Consider the following 22,625-nt stretch of genomic DNA (forward strand, 5'->3'; position numbering starts at 1 on the left):
GCATGCATTCCTGATCACAAAGCACTAAAAGTAGCCACTTTTCAGGCTCAGCTGCCGGTTGCCGCGCCGCCGCCACCTCCAGTGTGTGGGGCTGCGGGTCGGCAGCTGTGTAGCTGCTGAGAGGGTGCTGGGCCAGGCGCCGCCCTGCTCCCGCACCGGGACGCTCGTGTTGTCTCAACGCCTCGCCCGACACGCTATCAAAGCGGGCGAAACGCGAGCCGCGCGCCCCGAGCGCGCCGCCTCCGGTTACACGACCGACAATGGCCGGCCGTGCCGCGCGGCGCCGCCGTTTGTCAAAATATTATTGTTTGCTCGGTGTGTTGGCCGCGGTCAGGCATCTCATTATATGGCCAGCAGCGTCCGGAAATGACACGGACGGAGAGAGTGACTGGGTGTGGTGTCGGTGCCATGCTGACTTTTGACTTATGCCAGGTGTCAAAATGACAGAGAAAGGTTCAGCCTGCGGCGGCTCCGCCATGGTTTTAGGAATGGAGGGACCCAAAATGCACATCTGTTTGCATATAGTCACTCAGAAACAATTTTTTAGGCATCCTGACTACCACAGTTCCCGATGGCGGAACCCTCGGCTTTGCCTACATAGGCATGTAGATGACCAAATAATAGAAAGGCTCATCATGTATTTGAAAACGGTAAACGAAAGTAAATCTGAAACGGCGAGGACACACGTGCTACTGCACAAGTGTGTTTTCTTTTAGGTATTGACGAAGTGTCATTTCTGATCTTCCTCAGGTAAATGATAGTAATTCGTATTCGTTTCGGGCTACACTGATATTTTAAACCAGTGAACAAGGCTTCTCAATAAAGCCGAAATATTTGGTTTTTAACAATTTTTTACCTCAGTGTAGCCCGAAACGAATACGAATTACTGTGTTTTCTTTTGTCAAGTCGCTCGAGTTCACATTGATATGATCGATGCCATTTCCTAAGCTCGTCGCCAAACACAATTTTGGTATCGATAGGTTGAACATACCGGCTATATCCGAGCCCCGAGACATTTATTTTTTCTTCAAAATTTGCCTCCGGCTGACGTACCTTGTTATCACATCAGTCGCAAGTCGTGATTACACACATATTCCAAATTCCGGGATGGGTGGACTTTAGCGTATTTCGTCTTTCGGTGGACTTGAAAACTACGCATGCTGGGAGGATGACTTTTAGATGGCAGCACACGTCAGGTAGGTAGCAAGAAAATATCAACTGGCCGCTGTCCTATGCCGGTTAGTTTTGATGTGGTAGCCGGTCGAATTTGGGTGCAAAAAAGCGTTTCGGTGGACTGTACTTTTAGGTGGACATATTTTTTTTTGTCTTGAGATAACGGTATAAGTGGACATTTTTTTTTTGCTTTGAAATGTAGTGCATAGGTGGACGTACATTTTTGTTTTTAAATTGCACTTTAAGTTGACATATTTTTTACGTGCTTTATTACAAGCGAGCCAGCGGAGCGAGCGAAGCAAGCTTTCGTAGAATGGCGGAAAATTCTGAGTACCTATGAGCAACTTGGCAATGTATTTCAATGCGTCAACGACCAACGTTGAAGTGTACTACACGTGCGCACGTGGAGGGTGCCGCTTCCAGATCTCAGGAACGGCTGGACCGATTGTGCTCAGATTTGATACACCGATAGCGACCGGTTGGCAGGGTGCCGTGCAAAAGTCAGTTGGAAATACCCCCACTCAGTTTCGCACTTGCAGGGCTCATCCTTTTGCTCGCTCGCGTATCGCCCCGAAAGGCGTCTTACTGGTTCATTAACCCGCTCGGCGTTTTCACGCCCCCCCCCCCCCCAGGTTTTCGCTGACATCTCAAAAACGGTTTGGTACAGCTTATTATACGTCTTTTCCGTACAGGCTTTGAAAATTTTAGCTCCAGGTCATCAAAGGTCAGGTCACCAGGTCAAGTTAAGTGACCCAACCCCCGAAAATAAATTCAAACACGCGCCCTGACCATAAGATACACGGCCCCACGGCCCCAGAGTTGGGGGGGGGGGCAAGCTGCCCCTACTGCCCCCTCCCCGGTTCCCGCGCCTATGTTTGAGGTCACATTATTCATCATTCGACGCGTCTTGATGAGAGAAATGCAATGGTGTTTGAAATGTAGACGGGTCCCGCCTCGCCAACCCGGCTCCGACACACAACCTTCACAGACGAGCTTGTATTCCACAACCGCCGCTCGCGCCGGCCAACCAGGACTCTCTGAACATGCGAGCGACAACAAACCGAAGAGACATCGGAAATTAAGGTACTAGGGCTGCAACTAAACAGAAAATAAAGGAACAGCGCCGTAAGTTATTATGACAATATAAAATAAATACTTAAGTGACGTGAATTAATCAGATATAAAATCGGACAAGTGACATCGCAGAAAACAATAAGAAACAGAAGAGAAGCCGGTACGAAATCAAACGGTGCGAATAAATCGACCGACTATACCCGACCCTCTTAACGAAAAGAAGCGAACATCGGCAACAAGCAACATTAAATTCGGAGATAGCACATATCAAAAGGCAGAAGGCGACGCAACACAACGGCGCGTGGCACTCCGTCCGAGCGCGGCACTCAGGCCACGGCAGTGAGCGGCACTCATGGCAGAGCGCAGCAATCACCACGCTGCGCGCGGCAGCCACCGTCCGAATACGGCACGCTCAACAGCGCGGCGCGCGGCACCCACCGCGTACGCAGCGCTCGGCAAAATCACTGCACAGTGCGCGGCGCCATCACTGCAGCGCACGGCATCGCGCAGGTCGCGGCACCCTCGCCGCGGCCACGATCACGGGACCACGGAGGGCCCAGCCACGGGAAGCACGGCCGCAGAGCACGACCGCAGAGCACGGCCGCAGAGCACGGCCGCTGGCAGCTCGGCCGCGGAGCTCAGCAGCGGGCAGCTTGGCCGCAGACGTCGCAACCGTGGAGCACGGCCGCGGACAGCACAGCCACGACAAAACTGTGAACAGAACGCATGAAAATAACCATGTCCTTTAGCACCGCTCAGCACTCCATTGAGACCACGCTGGACAGATTCGCCGATTTGAGGCGCTGGATGGCTGCATGCCATGTCGATCGGCGCGTTCCGTCAACAGAACAGCCAGACGGGCGTCCCCAACCAGCTTGCCACGACATTACTAAACAATTCGCCAGCAACGACCACAGCAAAATCGCAGTAAAAATTATCAGTTAGCAGCTGATCACGCGGCTCACATCACAAACGATGCACGATGAACACATATTTACAAAGACCTTAATTAGGGACAGAATCGGTTAGGCGGTCTCGACGCTCTCTCAGAGCACTGCAGGGCCGGCACCGGAGCTACTGACCTCTGTGCGTCGGTAGACACAGCAGCAGCTTGCCAGCCAGGAACCTCCCGGGCAGCGTCGACCACGCCAGACGGCGCAGGACTCGCCGGAGGAAACTCGTCGCCGGCGGGGTCGGCGGGAGCCGCGAATCGTTCGGCCCCCAATGGCGAGACCGCGACATGTACGAGTCGCCGCCCAGCGCCGCATACCGCGGCGGCGACGGAGACCGCGGACACGGCGGCTGTGCGCCATCGTCAGAGCCGGGCGACATCACTGCAGATCTGGGGACTGACGTGTCCGGGGCCGCGACTGGCGGCCCCGTCTGGGGTGCGCGTGGGCAACGACGGGCCGTATGGTTGCCCGTGTCAGTCATGAACACGTGACTCGGAGATAAGGTGAGGCGGGTATGGCGCTCAGCGCAGCCTTCGTCGGCTAAATGTGGACGCCATTCGACTACTGCGCCGCCATCGTCGGACTTACGCTGCGACACCCTGCTCGCCTGGGCCTACTTCCCTCCACTGGGACTGCTGGTGAAACAGCTAACCGGTGTTTAGTCAGTCAGTTCAGAGTCAGCCACTCGCCAAGGAGCTCTAACTCGCAACAACTACTCGCACTCCCATTACGAGAGGCGCAGTTCTGATTCGTGGTCGGTTCGTGGTCGTCAGGAATATCTACAAGCATCGTGCACGTGCGGCTCTTTTTCAGACGGCCAGTTCGTATATCGGAACTTAACGTTCAAAACAAGATATGTACTCCGTAACGGGAATGGTATATATGAACATCACAAATAGCACATAGCAATGCCAGTGACAAACATCTCTGGGCAAGCCGGTTTCGCGGAAACTCAAACCAGTGGCGGCATTCCGGTGACATCGCCGGACCTCGGTGCGGCAATGAACAATCAGTGACAATGGCCAACAATCAGTGACAATGGCCCGGCGCGGCCGTCCATTCGGCCAGCCACGCGGCTCCTCCCTACCTCCCTCAGATCGGCCGGCCTGGCCTGGTCCGGAGGGATGGGCGGGCGGCGCCCTCGGTCCACCTGTCCGTCACCGGAGCGTCAGGGCAGCGCGGCCAATTGAACGCTACGCCGGTGTCGCCGCGTTGGCCGAAAATCCATCACACTTGTGGCGTGTGCCAGTCGTCCGTAGCGGCGCGGCGGCCGACTCGCACGGCGGCGGCCGGGGCCGGCGGCGGCCCCGTCCGTTTAACGGAAAGTTACGCGAAACACTAATGCTAAAAACGGAGGAATCAGTGCAGAGCTTGCCATTCGCATTCTTGCACCACTGCTGGGTCAATGTGCATGCCTGTGAATCAAGAGATATAATATCAACGTTTGTTCCAGAACACATCTTTCCATTCATGTAGAACGGATCATAGAGGTCTTATATACATAGAGATGCCCTGACGCTTATTATCCTGCCGTTTCATTGGAGGAATTCAAGTTAGGGAATGTGAGCTGAAACATCGTGCGAGCTTGATTTCACGACTTTTAACTGACAAATTTAGCTTTACTTTGGATTTATTTCCCCGAAGGAGGTTTCCGAAAACGAAATAGGGTACGACTTTACTGAAATATTTTGACGACAGTGATGGTCGATGACCTTTGAACATCTCATTTTACTCGTTTTCTACCAAGGAGAATGCTGATACCATCGATCACGAGTGTAAAGCAGTCAGACGGCAGAAAATAAAGTGTTTCGACATTGGATGGGCATCTTCATGTAGATAAAATATCTATGGAACGAATGACTTAGAGATAATGCAGGCAATTACACCAGAACAAGAGACACAAAGTAAACAAGCTGATAATTATTCACTGGACCCACCAACGATAAATTCACAACCAGATTGACTAACCAGTCACACTAACGCCTTGACATACCTAGAATGTACTGTACATTGCAACCCGGGTCACATTTTGTTATACGATCTACAAGTTCCGATGATGAAGTTCGTTCAGCATGTGAATTCAACTACGCAATTTAACCCTCGCCCGCACATGCCACTTTCCCATCCTAGAACGCACATGGGGGGGGGGGGGGGTTGCCACCCCCGCGCCATTTCGTTCCTGCTGGAGATAGAGCTTCGCGGTAAAGACTAAAAAGATTTTTTTGGGAAGAGACGAATCCAATGATACACAGTTTTACCTTCTCAGGTCAGTCAGTGACCTTCCAGGTCAGGTCAAACAAAAAATGTTGCTGTTTGGGGTCACCGTTGGATATCAAGTGCGCTGCTTATCATATACCGATGACGCTGACGTATTGTGGTGCCAAGCCAGCAAGAACCTCTTTGTTACACTATCCGACTAGGTTTTGGCTGGCTGAGGCCATTTCAGGTCAAGTTAGGTCAAGGTCACTGATATGTGTTTGTATGTCTGTGGGTTTGTGTGTCTGTACAACCTAGGTCATCTAAAAACATTGCGTTTTAGGCAAGCTGAATTTACTTTTCGTGAAGTTCTTTGACTGTATTTTTGGTAAATGTTCGAGAGAAAACGTACTGTGCCGTGGAGGAGACGGCAGCGATCGGCGGGCTCAGCCGAGCCTCGCCGCCCACGTGGTGTACTGGGGCCCGCGTGGTCATCTGGGGCACATGTGTGCGATGACCGGCCCGACGCGCCGGGCCGGCCGCCGCCGGCCGGCTCGGCAGTTCGCGACGCGACGACGACGGCGACGCGGCTCCGCCGGCGCAACGGCGACGGCGTCGTACGATACGATTAACGTGCATTGTGTGGTGAATATTCAAGAAATAGACATTCACCAAAGAACTCTTTTGGTCCTCCAGTTAATGAAACGATTCGATCAGATACGCAATTATTAGTGAACTCGACGATTACACGAACACTTTGGTCTGCCGTGCTGGATCAGAGTGAACGATCACGATTCACACGAACATTTTGGTCCTCCGGGCCGGATGTATGTGAACTAGTGAGTGAATGGACGTACAGTCCGGACGCGAGTGCAGTGAAGGAGTGATGTCAGACGCAAAATCCGACGCGAAATCGAACGCCAGGTCGGACGCAAGGGCGGTCGCACAGTGTGACGCGAAATCTACGCGCAGCTCGCGGACATGCCATACCCGCAGCGAGACCTTCGGCAGCGCAGCGTCGTCCACCATCAGCGCAGCCCGCCGCCGAGCCGCGCTGAGCAAACTCGCAGCGGAGCAGGGCCAGCGAGCGGCCGCAGCAAAGGTGGAGCTGGCACGGCAAGAGGCGGAGACGCAGGCGGAGCGGGCGCGTCGCGAGGCGGAGACGCAGGCGGAGCGGGCACGGCAGGAGGCGGAGACGCAGGCGGAGCGGGCGCGGTAAGAGGCGGAACTGGCACGACAGCGGGCAGCTCTCGAAGCTCAACAGCTCGCCGACGAAGCGGAACGCCGTCAGCTGGAGCTGGAGCTGCTCGAGGAGGAGGAGTATGATCACCAGCCATCTGCCGTCGACCGTCAGGCTCTAGCTCGGCCTGCTGCCGCAGCTCCAAGTGAGCCAGCCGCCCAGCTGCGTGAGCCGCTGCAGCCGGGTGACAGGTCCTCACGCACCCGGGACTGGGTGGAGCAGTCCTCCCAGTACGGACAACTGGTGAGCGCGCAGCCATACGACGACCGTCACCAGCAGGAAGCACGACGTCCGCTACAGCCCGTGAGACAGCAAACGACTCCACAGCTGCCTCGAGTGACCCTGGATAAGTTCAGCGGCTCCGCTCTGGAATGGCCGAGATGGATCGCGCTGTTCAGGGCTCTAGTGCACGATCGAGACGACCTGACTGACGTCGAGCGCCTGACCTATCTCCAGGCTCATCTCACCGGGCCGGCCAAGGAATCAGTGCGCGGTATGTTGTGCGACTCTTCTCTGTACGGTGAGGCTATGCGTGAGCTAGAGGAGGAGTTCGGTGACCCTGCACGGGTCATTCACGCGACGATGAAAAAACTGCTCGATTCGCGGCCGGTGAAAGATGGTGATATGTCGGCTGTGACAGAGCTGTCACGTGACCTTCGCACCGCGGTTCGTGTGCTACAGTGCCTTCACTACGACGCGGACATCTCGGCTGCCACCAATGTAACAGCCGTGATCTCCAAGCTTCCTGCTGCGCTGGCTTTGAAATGGGGCGAGCACTCTGTGCACAACGGACTCGTCCGCCCCACGCTCCCCGACCTGGACAGCTGGCTGCGCGGCTACGTGGCTGCTGGGCGTGCGTCCCTGACCCTGACGGGCCACCAGCAATCCAAGGCCGAGGTCAACAGTGGGGAGAGCCGGCAGCGGCGTGTTTACGCGACTGCGCTAGCGCCGGCCGCGCCCCGAGAGGTCGTAAAACAGAAAATTAGTGCAATAAAGGCAGCGCCGGTCGCGAGTGAGGACGCATGTGTATTCTGTCAGGGGACACACGTCGTAGAGCGCTGTGACAGGTTCCTACAGCTGACAGCGAGCGAGAGAGCAGAGGTTGCCGGTTGTAACGGACTCTGCTTCAATTGTCTCGCGCGAGGTCACATCAGCGCCGCGTGCCCGTCCGGTACAAACTGTGGACACGAGAACTGTGGAAAACGTCACCACACGCTTCTGCACAACGGAGGCCGTGTGTTTCCACGGCGCAGTGCTGCCGGCAGCGCGCCGTCACCAGTGAAACATGTCGGCACTGCGGTGGTCGAGCCACCCTGTAAGGTGCTGCTGCAGACACTGCCGATAACGGTGCATGGTCCTGCTGGGCGCTGCACGACCCACGCGCTTCTCGACCTCGGGAGCCAGGTAACGCTGGTGACCGAAGGCCTGAGCGACCGTCTCGGCATCTCTGGACCCATTGACAGTTCGGTCCTGAGTACCATAAACGGAAGTGAAACTCAGATCATGCCGTGTGTCCTTCGTGATCGAGCCTGTCAGCAGCGGTGGCACACGTCACGAAATACGGAACGCCCAAACGACGCCGACGCTGAGTGTGTCAAATCACGCCATGGACTGGTCACGGGAGAAGGGCAAATGGCCTCATCTCGCTGACCTGGATCTGCCGAGTGCGACTCGAGGTCCAGTAGAAGTACTTCTGGGCGCTGACGTCATAGAACTGATCGTGGCACGTGAGGTGATCGACGGACCACCGGGTGCGCCGTGCGCCGTGAGAACACTGCTCGGCTGGACGGTCACCGGCCGCGCGCCGTACCAGAACCTGCCAGTCAACAAGGACGTGCACCATATCCGTGTCAGCGAGGAAACCCAGGACGCTTCGGAAGTGACTCGATGGCAAAACGTGCCAGGGTCACTGAACTCATCGAACATAGGCAGCCGAGGCTGCTCGGTGGCTGAGGTGGCACCGGGCGAAGAGTGGGGCCAAGGTCGCGCCGTCCTGTCGCGCCGTCCTCAGGACCGGCCCGCCGCGCCGCCCCGCCCGACAGAGCGCCCGAGAGACGAGGAAACGGCCGAAATGAGAGCACCAGCCTGCGTCATCAGGGGAGCTGAGCCGGCCATAAACCCCAGCCGGTTCTCATCGTGGCTCAGGCTGCTGCGTGTGACAGCGTGGGTGCGCAGGTTCGCTTACAACAGCCGCAGCCGGGCAGCAGCTGATCGGCGGACGGGACCGCTGACTGCTGAAGAGCTGAGAGAAGCTGAGCGCGTCTGGCTGCTCAGCACACAGGCCGAGCATTTCGGCGATGATATCGCCGCTCTCCAGCACGGAAGGCGGCTTCCCCCGAACAGCCAGCTGCACCGGCTTAACCCCTTCCTGGACTCGAGCGGCCTTCTAAGAGTCGGGGGCCAGCTGCGCCACGCTCAGCTAGACTTCAAGGTCAAGCACCGGGTGATTCTACCTGCACGCGGAGACATCACTCGGCTGATAGTCACCGATCGACACAAGAAGCTCTCCCATTCTGGCGCAGAGCACGTTTTGACTCACCTGCGGCACCAATTCTGGGTCATCAGTGGCAGGGCCGCTGCGGAGCGGTACACACCTGCCTGCATGCCGTGCCGGAAACGGTCAGCCCAGCCAGCGCCGACGCCGACGAGTGACCTACAGCCTTCCAAGTGGGCAAGCCGGCCCCGGGCCGCACCTCCGGACGCTCACCACACGGGTGAAGTGACGCGCAGACCCGGCAGACGTGCAGCTCGACGAATTAGCGCTGGTGACAAAGGACAACCTGCCTCGCGGGCACTGGCTATTGGAGCGAGTGGTGACCGTGTTCCCTGGCGCCGACAGCCGAGTGCAGGTGGTCAAAGTGTTAGTGGCCACCGCCACTGGTCGGAAATTCGGAATAGGCGGTCGGTCTCTGGTCTCTGCCGTCTCGAGCGCGACGGTGACGGACAGTAAATGGACTCAGAGTGGTAATGTGCGCGTGTGAGACGACTGAGGTGAGTCGTTTACGACCCCTCTGTGCCGCCGGCGAGTAGTGTCGGAGTCTGGCCATCTATTAGTGTTTACTGCGTCCGCCATTCGCGGTGTTAACGTGTGCGTGTGCGAGAATGAGTCGTTCATTCTGTGCGCCGGTCATTTGTGTTTGGTGTTTAGCCATTAGCCAACAGCTGTGAGCCGTCCGACAGTCGCCAGCGTTCACACTGTCGCAGTGTCGCTCCTGGCTCATTTAGCCGGTTGGTCTTGTACGAGTTAGAAGTTTACAGCCTTAGAGTGTAGCAGCCTTAGATCGGGACCGACGCGCGGCGCAGCCGACGTAGTTTACAGTCTTAGCTTTAGTGGTCGTTTATTGCTGTACGATACAGACAGAGACACTGCCTGCGAGCAGCTGTTTGTTGTTTCGCTAATGTTTTCTCTCTTACGTTTAGAATTTCCGCGAGCGAGGCGAAAATTCGGGCCGGCCATGTTTGAGAGAAAACGTACTGTGCCGTGGAGGAGACGGCAGCGATCGGCGGGCTCAGCCGAGCCTCGCCGCCCACGTGGTGTACTGGGGCCCGCGTGGTCATCTGGGGCACATGTGTGCGATGACCGGCCCGACGCCGGCCGGCTCGGCAGTTCGCGACGCGACGACGACGGCGACGCGGCTCCGCCGGCGCAACGGCGCCGGCGTCGTACGATACGATTAACGTGCATTGTGTGGTGAATATTCAAGAAATAGACATTCACCAAAGAACTCTTTTGGTCCTCCGGTTAATGAAACGATTCGATCAGATACGCAATTATTAGTGAACTTGACGATTACACGAACACTTTGGTCTGCCGTGCTGGATCAGAGTGAACGATCACGATTCACACGAACAGTAAAAGTTTCTCATTTCATGATCTAATTTAATAGGGACACATAAACAATCAGTGCACTTATCAGTATAGTATTAACCTTAAGTATTTACCTTAAGTAAAGGTCACGAAGGTGAAAACAAACTATGACAAGCGTTATGAAGCATCAGATCAATAAGATCGTGTACCTGTGCCGAGCTGTGCCAGGTCCTGTGCGGTGGCGGTGAGCTGCTGGTCAAGTGCTCCTGCTGGCGTCAGGAACCGTAGCGCCTACTTGACGTCGGAGCCGGCTGCCTGTTGGCCGTGGCCGAGCAGGTGGGTCGCTGACACGGCCAGCCGTAGCGCCGACTGCATTTGACGCTCCTGGCGGCCACACAGACAAAACACTATGACCCAACACAGTGATAGGGCACACGAGGACCGCTGGTGGCAGTGTGACAGAGCAAACACAACCGAAAGTACACAACAGAAAGTACTAAGGATAAATATCTCGATACCTTACGAACTGCGGACAGTGTTACTGGGCCGCAACTATTGTATGTAAATCAGATGTGTTACAGTTACGGAGATAAGAACAGCTTCTGAATAAACAAGCCGCAGCACTTGATGCCTCGGGGTCGAAAATCGTCGCGTCGAAAATGGGCCCTCACTTAAATTTCACTTTTCATTCCACGGGCTGCGCGGGTGTAGTGGACAAGGCCACGCATGCTGGTGTACATGCTAGGATTTGACATGCGGTGCACATCTGTTTTGAAGCACAGAACGACAATAATTAAAGCGGACATGTATGGGGCCGACCCGAAAAACACGGTGACATCCAGCTCAATTGTGCTTGCTTTAGCGTTTACAATTACATGTATTTCCTGAGAATGGTAAAATTAATAAATAAGAACAACCGGTAATTACCAACAAGCTATTTATGCGTTATTCAGACAAATTACGTATTCTGAATGGTAAATGGTACTGACCTTCAGCAACTCATCGTCGAGATTGGCTCCAAGCGTTTCTTCGGTAGACAGAAGAAGTTTCGCTATTTTCGCGAGTTTCTACTGTCTGTCCGGTAGGCGATAATTTTTCTGTGAACGGTTTATTCGTGTCCGAGGTGTGAGGCAATCTGATCCATTTCATTTCTGATAGGTTCATGATCTGGGCGATCGTGGCTAGATATTTGCGCATATTTGTTGAAGTGATGGCGTTTATGTCTCGGCAACCAGCATCTCTGCATTCTTTCTTCAGCTGATACCACCCGTTTACGAGTCTTCCTTCCGGAGCCTTTGAGAAGAGCGCCTCTTCTGGTACACTATCACGCAGACCCACCGACTCACGGAGAGAAACCAGAAGATCGATCGCCCGTTTCTCCATCTGTGGTATGAGAACCGGCACAGTCCTTCCACGTTTGCCACGCGTTTTGATCAGGCACATCTTGTCCATGATCTGTTCTCCAAGTCTGATAGCGAATTGACGACTGTCTCGTTTTGGGTGTACGCCGCTCTTGAAGTGTAATCACGGACACGAATCTTCATGGACTCTCCACCTCTACGTTTGTTGAACACCATGAGGCTGACGGCTGTTACGCACGCCAAGGTGTTGTATGACTTGACGCTAGGCTTTCTACTCACAGACTCCATCGTGGATGCCAGTTTGGTCTGAAGGTGGTTCTGTAGCCGTTTCATATCTTCGGTGGTTGGCAGCTGTTTCTCTGCGTTCTGTTTTCTCAATTCAATGTTTCGAGTGAGGCGCGCCCCATTTTATCGCCCCATTCGTTTTCTAGCAGTCTCTTGAAGATGGAGATTCGGTTCTGCATCTCCGTGTTTCCTTCTCGCATACTGACGCCCAGTAGTACATGGCAAACCTTCCCCAACGCAGTTCCCACTGTTCTTGGCACAGTAGGCACTAGGAACGTTGGTGGGGTCAGCTTAGTGCCTTCCCTGTATCCCGCTGCTTGCTTTGTCACATGCACAATGTCGTCAAAGTATCGAGCGTCACAAAGCTCATCCATAGTGAGGTTTGGCTGACTCTTCCTGTCCGTACATCTAGGAGAACTTTGGCTAGTTTGGTCACTCTGGTTTTTATTGGCTTCAAGTGGTTTTCGTTTTTTCCTTTGCTTTCTACGGTGTAGTTGGCATATGCCACCAACGTTCTGTCGCCACAAACTACGTCCCTTATAGCTTTGTCTCGTATCTCCCTTACGAACTCAGGTACGTCTCCTGGATCAAACCTGCGCAGCAGGTTTCCGCCTTGGTGGTGATCATTGCGTTGTCCAGACTGTCCATGTTGTCTGCAGGACAAACTGGATGATGCTGCTGCAGGTCCTCACGCAACATAAACGCCAGGCATCCAGGACATGGCAGGAACTTGGTGACTGGTATGTCGGGCTTCTTGGGTCTCCTCTTCAACATAAGTTCCCCTTTCCAGCTTCCAGTACTTCCAAGTTGTGCTCAAAGTTACCCCGGCTGATAAGAAGGGAAAACTTTCTGTCCTGTTGATCAGCTGTCCCCGTCATGGCATGCGCCACTTGCTGTTTGTCTGAATGTTTTGTTTTCAAATGGCGGCGCATTTTCTGTTTGATTTTCTTTTTACAAAACAGGCATGAGTTTATTGTATCGTACGTTTTAGCAGTAGGCGACACTCTATAAAAGACACCATGACTGGGGGATCCTTCCAGGTGAGGTTCATCCTCGCGAGATGTACTCGCTGTCGGTACATTCACTGCAGGTTGGGTCGTCAAAGTATCTGCAGCGGGTGCGGGTGCGGCAGGTGCGGCAGAAGCGTCTGCAGCTGCGGGTGCGGGTGGCAAGAGGGCGTCCGCAGATGCTCCCGCGACAGGTGAGTAGGTGGCGTGTGACTGCAGTGATGGGTTCGAATCTGCGTGATCGGGTGAATTGGGAAGAATCTCACCTCTCACTTCAGGAAATATTTCACACACTTCGTCGAGGGACCACGTCCGGTCAAGCATGTCAGCAGACTCGTTGCTGGGAGGCATCCAGTCAGGATCAGAGTCTGTGTCTGACACCACGTCATCCAGTCTGTCATCATTGGAATCATTTTGTACACGTATCGTGGGGAGAACTTGCGCAACCTTGTTAAATGACGACATGTTTTCACGCGTGGCCACCATCCGATTTCTGTGCCGCTGTAGCGGAGGCGTTCGCATTTCAATCAAAGGTGCGTCCTCTGCAGGTTCATTTGCAGCGGGCGAGTGTGCTGGTCTGTCTGCAGCGGGTGCGTCTGCAGCTGATGCTCCCGCCACCGTTTTGTCCAGGTCCAGTTGTAGGTGAGCGCCAGCAGAGTCCGGTACAGGTGCGTCTGCAGCTGATGCTCCCGCCACCGTTTTGTCCAGGTCCAGTTGTAGGTGAGCGCCAGCAGAGTCCGGTACAGGTGCGTCTGCAGCTGATGCTCCCGCCACCGTTTTGTCCAGGTCCAGTTGTAGGTGAGCGCCAGCAGAGTCCGGTACAGGTTCGTCTGCAGCTGATGCTCCCGCCACCGTTTTGTCCAGGTCCAGTTGTAGGTGAGCGCCAGCAGAGTCCGGTACAGGTGCGTCTGCAGCTGATGCTCCCGCCACCGTTTTGTCCAGGTCCAGTTGTAGGTGAGCGCCAGCAGAGTCCGGTACAGGTGCGTCTGCAGCTGATGCTCCCGCCACCGTTTTGTCCAGGTCCAGTTGTAGGTGAGCGCCAGCAGAGTCCGGTACAGGAATGCCGAGGTTTTCTGGAAGACGCAAAACATTAACAATAAAAACAAAGGCCAATTTTAGTGTTACTGCACAAAGCCTTAAAAAAATGTATAATGAGTGGCATCCGAACCAGCCTTTCACCGTGGGGATACATATAAGCACAGTGTACCAAAATCATATTTTTGCTTGGGTGTCAGAGGGGAAAATTGCTGACCAAAAAAAGGATGAAAGTGAAAATTGTCGGTCAGGTAAGGCCCAAAAAGAGTGGGAAAATGATCAAAAACATTAATCTATCTACAACTGTGACAGATGTAAAACAACCATTCCCGCAATTGCTCCTTCTCGGTGGGATTGGGAGTGGAAAATTGGGCTTGAAAACTGGAGGTGAGAGTGGAAAATGATCTGCATTTCGATGTCGTTTCCCACCCACATCTACAAATTTTGGGACACTGTATAAGCAAATTCTGGTTTCGAAGTTATGACCCTGTAATATGACAGACTTCCTCTTTTTAGGATCTGACCAAAGCAGTTAACGTTCGCAGGACGCTTTTCTGCATTAAATCGTTCTACATTATATTGACATCATTCTTTCTGCATCATACTTGCATTGGTACAGTTACACCAGTCAGTCAGGAAGGTCGCCCACCAAAACGTAATAGACAGCTCCGGGACAGGTACCACTACCAGGCCTAAACTGCTGCGTTTCATAACTACTAAAACAGTTTACAAAGAGCCATCTATACCGTTCAGACTTAACCCGCGCCCGTAGGTCTATCGGCGGAACTTACCCACCCCCCTTAGATCTCGGAAAGTTACCGGCCGATTTTCAAAATTCAAACGGCTTTGGATAGCGCTAACAGGGAACTACCTTGTGACCTAATTTCATTGACCTCGGCCTAACCGATGACGTCACAGGTCAGGTCAAAGTTCGAATTTTCACCGTTTACAGGCATTTCAAGAAATGTGTTGTAAAAACGAGTAAAAAGGAGCACCATTGAAAATCATCGATTGGGCATTGTCCGTCAAACACATCTTTTGCTATTTGAGGTCACTGATACCAGGTCAGATCATAGAGGTCAGGTCACTGAGCATAGGCGGCGGAACGGGGAGGGCACCGGGGCACCGTGCCCCCCTTTGATTTTGGCATTTTAACATTAGCCCTATGGGCGTTGCATGGAAAGAATGGGACCAAAAGTCGGCAGTGCCCTCCCTTAATTGAAGGTGTTACGCCGCTACTGTCACTGAGGTTCACAATAAAAGTGTCGTGTGATACATGTTTTATGGTCCATTTTACATGACAAATGCGATTATGTGGGTTAGGCGACATTTGGGGCCAGTTTAGGTTACGTTCTGGTGAAGGCCAGGTCAAGGTCAGGTCAAATTAGGTGAAAGTTGATATTTTTTTAGTTTTTACATAAAATGGGTATCGATTCGATGCAGCTTGTCGCGGGGAGTCTAATGGTGGTCTTTGTTTTGCGAGACCAGTATCCCACCTTAACATTATATTTGAGAGATAGCGAAGTTAACCCAGCAGGCGGTGGGCCTCCAGGCCACCTTCCACGCGGTGGGGGGACTTTATTGCCCCCTTAACGTTTTCCCAAAAATCTTCTAAATGTCTGGGTGTATCAAAACAAAACTTTTGCACACAACAGGATGCAAAAGTTTGCACACAACAGGAAACTTTTGCACACCTAGGGTAATGTGTACACAATTTTGGAAGTATCAAATGTCAGGTTAGATCACGGCAATGTCAGAAGTCAGATTTAAGGATCGTGATTTACCATAAGTGTAATGGGTTGCCAGATAAAGCTTAGATGTTCCTTGGCATAAAAGTAGAGACAATTTGTACTAAAATACAGTTATGCAGAGATATATGCGTAATAATAAGTGTTGACTTGACCTGACCTGACCTGGCCTGCCCTCTACAGTAACTTTGTTAAATAGGTCGTCATGGGTATCGTTGGAACGAAGGAAAACTGAAGGGAAATACGATGATGGGCTTAGGGATTTTATGTCATTCAGACATCTTAGTCATAATAATGGTTGACTTGACCTGACCTTATCTGGCCTGAAAGGATACCATTTTGGTATTATACTTAAGTAGTACACCAGTCAAAACTAAAAAACTCTTATGAAAAAAAAAAAAAATTCAACTAGTAGGTTAGCGTCTAGGGTACACAATATTAACCCGCGACCTGGTGGGGGGGGGGGGGGGGGCTATTTTTTGCCCCCTCCAGACTTTTCGATATATCTCCAGAACCGCTGCGCCGATCGTCACCAAACTTTCAGTACCCTCCCGGACATCAATTTTACACATTGTGACCAAAAATTTTTCCAAAGGCTATGATAGGTTGGCCGGAAATGACGTCAGAGTAACATCATGTTCTGCCGTTTTCGAACCAAAAAAGGTTTCGCGGGAAGAGCTGTCAGGCCTATAGCTTTGCAAATACAGAAAAATGATAAACATAAAAAAGCATAAAACATAAATAAACATAAATGACATAAAAGCTGTAGAATTGACAGGGCTACAAAACTGCCATCTCGGATTTTTAAAATTTTTGGATTTTGATCCCAAAAATCAAAAAAAAAATTTTTGGATTTAATAGTCGAAAAATCCAAAACGTTTTTTGAATTTCGCAAAAACCGGAATATATGTGGTAGTCCTTACCGCCTTCTATCCACATACCAAATTTGAGATTGATACCTCTTTTTTGGCGAAGTTATAGCGAAAAAACTGTTCAAAATTGATGATGTCAAATTTTCAAACTCAATTTTTAGCAATTCTAGACCCCGTAGCGCAAAACAAAGACCACCATTAGACTCCCCCGTGACGAGCTGCATCGAATCAATACCCATTTTATGCAAAACTATCAACTTTAAAATTTGACCTTTTTGGCCTGACCTTGACCTGACCTTCACCAGAAAGTGACCTAAGCCGTACCTGATAGTCTTATAACCAACACCATTGAGTTGGAAATGAAAAATTGGCCATAAAACATGCATCACACAACCTTAGTAAAGTTGGGTTCATGTGACCTGACCTGTGACCCTTGGTGACCTGACCTGGTATTGTCAGTGACCTCTAATAGTAACATATCTACTAGGCAACTGACGCCCTATCGCTGATTCTCGACAAAATGCGTTTTCCTTGGTGTTATAGCGCATTCCCTAGAAGACCCGTGAACGGTGAAACATTTCATCTTTGACCTGACCTGTGACGTCATCGGTGACCCCGAGGTCAATGAAATTTGATTTCCGTAGACAAATTTGACAGGCCTTTCGAACGCCGTTTGAGTTTTGCGGATCCGTCCAGTAGTTTCGGAGATACGAGGGGGAATAGTTCCCCCCCCCCAACCAGGTCGCGTTATAAACAGACCCCACCAGGGCGCGGGTTAAAGCTGAATGCTCCCAGTGACGTCACTAGGATGCAGTAGGTAGTAGGCTGCCATTCCGGCTACGCCCGCTTTAACATCCAAAAGGGTAGGGGTGATGGCTCATGCAAATCTTCTGGCACCGGGACCCTAACAGGACGGGCACTAGCAGGACGCGGGCCCCTGATCCTGACCGGCTGGCCCCTACGTAATTGATGGCTGGTCCCCCTCTGGTATTCTGATCCCCGGCAGCTCGGATCCTTAACAGTCCGTGCCCCGGGTATCACAGACCGACGAGCCCCCGAAAGGCCCGGTACCCCAGAAGCGCTTGGCACTTGGCTCTCGCCTATCGGGCACCTGGCATCCAGGGCTCCCGACAACGCCGGCAGCACAGGCCTTCGAGGACGGGCCCAGCAGCACAGGTCGATTCCTTTACTATACCTTTACATTTGACCGATTTAACTGTTTAACCATTATGCATATAGGAGGCGACACTGGTTATGGAGGTATAGTCACGATGAATGACTTTTACCGAACTGATACTGTATAGTTATCCAGATCTGTCAAAGGCAAATGCAAACAGGTGTAATAACATATGTAGACCATCTGGCTGCCCGGGTCCCTGGAAGAACGAGCCACTGCAGGCCTAGTTCCCCGCCAACATGGCCCTTTGAAGGTCAAAGCCCCTCCCCCGAAGACGGGTGGGTCTCTGGTACTTGGGCACTCAACGGCACGGGTCCCCTGATTGGCCGGCTCCCCGAAAGGACCCAGTTCGGGTAACCAGAAGGGTGGGCCCCATGTAGCTAGGACCCCTTTCAGCCCAGGCCTCTAGCAGCACATGGCCCAGAAGCCAGGCGCCCGGTCATCCGGGACCCCTAACCTCGCCTGCAGGTCCTCTTGAGCCACTACTAACTCCTAGAAATACAGGGTCCTTGGTATATCAAGGACCCCCTTCACGTGGTCCCTCACTGTTTGGTCTAGAGGTCTGCACCGGCCGGCTGCAGCCGCGGCTGGCTGCAGCCCCACGGCTGTGGGCCGGGGCGGCTGCAAATATCTCCAAGAACACGGCTACGGCTGTGGCCACGGCTGTGAGATTTCAAGCTCAATCTTAAGTACTCAAATATAAAATTTTAAATCCTTAATCTTACATTCTGATAAGCAGTCTAGCCTGTAAAAATCATGCAAAGGATGCCCAGCAACATTGAAAGTGGTGAAGCCTTTGAGAACCTGTAATGGTTTTACCATTTGCTGTAGGGGAGTTTGCACTCTGGTACAGAATACTAATAATAGGTACCAATTGTTCCTTCATCATCAAGAGCTTGACAGTTTCAGAAAATGCAACATGTTGCATTGTCACATCCCTCTCAAATCAATCTCACCTGGTCATTAGGAGAGCACCTTACAGCTATTGAAGACGAGCGTTCAATAATTCTTTCAGGTAATAGAAAAAGAAATCATGCCTAGGTAAAGGCAGGTAAAGGCTTAATAAAATATTATCTAAATACCTCTTAGATGAATTTCTGGATTTTCGGGCAAGTCCAATTACGTAATATAAAACTGGCGCTTTATGTTCTAACTGGTGTGTGAGTGACCGCTACCAGAAAATGCCGATCAATGAAGCCAATGGAAGTAGATTATAAGTGAGCATGAACCTTACTTACGGTTAATTCACATGATGGTGAAAACCCTGAACACGTAATTCACATGACGGTGAAAACCCTGAACACAATATTTTTTACGCGAGCTGTTGACTTTACTAACAAAATGACGTCTTCTTCTAAAAATGTAAAAATTTGATACTTGATCTTTGTTTTAGAGCAAGTTTTTAACTGCATAGCGTTATTATTAAAAAAATTATAATTTTTATGGCTGTTTATAGTGAAACAAAACAATTTATTGCCACTTCCTTTCTATTGACGTCATTAAAAACTTAAGTAAAATTTTTGATTGAAACAGGCAATTGTGGCTCGCACGTCCTTGGGGATTTGAGCGAAGATCATTATTTGGAAAAATCAAAATAGATGAATGTTTTTTCTTTCTTGGATGCTCACTAGTGTTTTGATGCCTTGCATATCAAATTAGTTTGAGACTTGCTCAGAAGGCTGCTTCAAGCCTGGCATATCACACCCCAGAAAATATGCAAGGTTAGAAAGAAGCAAGAGTTTTGACTAGACAATCACTGTTTGACAGTCCATCAACTTCAGTTTCATTTTCCATACCTAACATTGATAATGAAAAGCATCAGGGTCTGTTGTTCTGTCCCACAACCATGCTTCAGGATTTGGCATTAGATGTCTACACACTGCTAGTGCTTCTATTCTGGTTCGTTGTTTATGTTTTCTGTTACCTACCTACCCATCTTTCTTAACCCCTTGCAAGGGCTTGTGTAGGCATGCGATGCGCATCAGGCTTCAGGCCTTCCGCCTAAAGCCAGATACACAACCACTTAACCTATGATGCTTCATGAGCTTGAAAATCTATAGCCCATTGCAATGTGCCTTTGGCTATATGTTTCAACTAAAAACAACTTATTATATACTATTTGGTTGCATTTCATTGAAAGTATCCACGGCCGGCTGACGGCTGGCTGCCCACAGTTTGCCACGGCTGTGGGCGGCTGTGGCTGTGGAGCCATGGCTGCGGGGCGGCTAGGCTGTGGAAAATTGCAGCCGTGCAGAACTCTAGTTTGGTCCCAATGGAAAAACGGGTCCCTGGCACCAGCACAGGTGACAGGTCCCCTGGACGCCCTGGCCATAGACAAAAACAGATGTCGATCACGTCCCCTGAATTCCGTCCACTGCCCTAACCTGGAGGTCAAGCCCCCCCCCCCAACCTCTGGAGGTCAAGCCCCCCGGACCTCTGGAGGTCAAGCCCCTCCCCTGAAGGTCAAGCCCCCCCTTGGAAATCGTGTCCTTCCTAAGGAAAATCCTGTATCCGCGCCTAGCTCCTTTAACCAGCGCCCCGCTGGGGATCCTGGATTTCTACGCCCTGCTGGGGGGGGGGGGGGTTGAACACCCCCATTCTAACTCGGCTCCTGGACCACGTAGTGATACGCGGAAGGCGGCGTTCGAAAGCGCGCCAAAAATAATGAGAACATCACTTCAGTCACTTTTTGGTCAGGTCAAAGGTCAGGTCAAAGGTCAGGTCACCAGAGGTCATTGAAGTCAAAATTTCGCCGATTTTCAGGTCGAATGTCGACAATTTCCAAAATGCCAAAGCATAACTCGGGAAGCAATAGAGCGCCGCGGAAAACGCATTCGATAGCCCTATTAGCGCCATTTCTGAGTAATTCTCTCAGATTTGACCTAGCGTCAACGGTTTTGGCCTGCAGGGGGCAAAAACTGCCAAAATAGCCGATTTTTTCGGAAACAGTTTTTCTGTAATAACTTTTGACCCAAGCTTTGCACTAGCTTACTTTTACCGGCATCGTGTTCCTCTCGTCAAGCGCATCGAATGAACCATTATTTGACCTTGGAAGGTCAACTTGAAAATTTGACCTCAGGTCAAGGTCATGACCTGACCGGAAAGGGTCATGTTGCATATCAGTCGATCCGTATCGTCGAGCTGAACACATCTAAGGCGTTTTCATCGCCCTATCATGCTTCTATCAAAGTTATTCGCGAAAAACTGTTAGATACCATTCGTGACCTGAGATGACCTCAAGGGCATAAACAGGGGTCATGGATACCATTTTAATGCTCAGTGTGTCTAAGTTCCTTGTAATTCAGTGTTCGGTAGTGTTTATAATGGCTTTCGTCCAAAAGAGGCGCCTTTCAATTTTCTCCCATTGACTTATGATGGGGAGGTCGCAAAATTGACCTGACCTTAGGTCACCGATATCAAAATTCCGAGATATACATTTTATACATACTACTGATCTTAGGAATCGCTGAAAGTTTCAAAGCGATGGGTCACTCGGTGTAGCTGTGGCAGACATTGAAACTTTTTATGAGGTGAGGTCACTTCAAGTGATTTGGTGACCTGACCTTGAACGACCTTGGTCTGAAATTTTTACATGTGTAGAATTGATGTATGATAAGGTGTGCCAAAAACGGCGGCGATATTCGCGAAAAACCACAGGGGGGAGGGGTGTTCAAACACCCCCCTTGTACATACACAATCACAAGGCACAAATATACAGGGTGATTTTTTTTACTTGTTAAAAAGTAATGAGGTCTAGTGGGGTTAAAATGCAAATATATCTTGCAAAATTATATGCCAGGATGACGAGCATTCTGGGACATTTTGATTTCATGCAGACACGATGCGAAGGAACGTCCATCGTGTATTTTACTCGTGCTTGAAGTTACCCCCTCTCTCACCGACACGACTCAGCCCGCCTGAGCACGTGTTGAACAGTACCATGGACTCTCATACTCATTAGGCGGACTGAAAAGGCTCCTATCGCCCATTTTCAGCTCTGCCAGATATTTCCAATGTTTTCTTGTTATATCTGCCATAGCTGGGTCCAAAAACTAGAAGTCTAGGGAGGGCAGGTCGAGGATTTTGATACTGGCGGCCCTGATGGTGTCTGACTCGCTGTTTTTCTTTCCCCTGAAGACTGATTCTTCAAAAGCTGCTCATACGCCAGATGGACCGTTTGAAGGTTATTTATGACTACAAGCTTGTTCATGCGTTATTTAACGTCTTCTGAGGTATCTCCTTGATCATCGTATGCTTCGAACTGCCTCAATGCTTCAGAATCATCGTTTTGTGTCGTTCCTTACTGAACGGCGGTGGACCATGCGTGCCCGATTGGTGGGCATTTTCAGGCTCCATTGGGGCCGAGGCCGTCGGTCAAAAGGGACAAATGATGACACCATACAAAATGTCCCAGATTTATCTATCACGTGCATTGCTTTTTTGCACGCGATTTTTCGATTTAGGGACCACCATTGACGTTTACTTTTAACAGTTAAAAAAAATCACCCTGTAGGTACACAGTACACACACGGCAATTAATGATTTTGGTTTTAGGGGCACCCGACTGCCACATCATTGGCTCATATGACACGCAATGGGCAGACCAGTCACACGTCCTGGGAAACCACCACTGGCTTTCGCAGCGTTCAAGAAAACAAAATCGCATCATAAATTATGTAGAAATCTTATAAAGGAT

General features: G+C 51.3%; 1 long non-coding RNA gene across 1 annotated transcript; it reads right to left on the reverse strand.

Annotated features, from left to right (window-relative positions):
• Positions 1-2,154: 2,154 nt before the first annotated feature.
• LOC122365681 lies at positions 2,155-11,040 on the reverse strand. The gene is made up of 3 exons (XR_006253781.1): positions 10,654-11,040; positions 3,330-4,615; positions 2,155-2,958 (listed from the first exon to the last, which is right to left on the reverse strand). It is a non-coding gene; the product is annotated as an uncharacterized LOC122365681 (long non-coding RNA).
• Positions 11,041-22,625: the final 11,585 nt, after the last annotated feature.

This window comes from Amphibalanus amphitrite, unplaced genomic scaffold, assembly GCF_019059575.1.
Source record: "Amphibalanus amphitrite isolate SeventyFive unplaced genomic scaffold, NRLGWU_Aamphi_draft 000757F_arrow, whole genome shotgun sequence".
Taxonomy (NCBI): domain Eukaryota; kingdom Metazoa; phylum Arthropoda; class Thecostraca; order Balanomorpha; family Balanidae; genus Amphibalanus; species Amphibalanus amphitrite.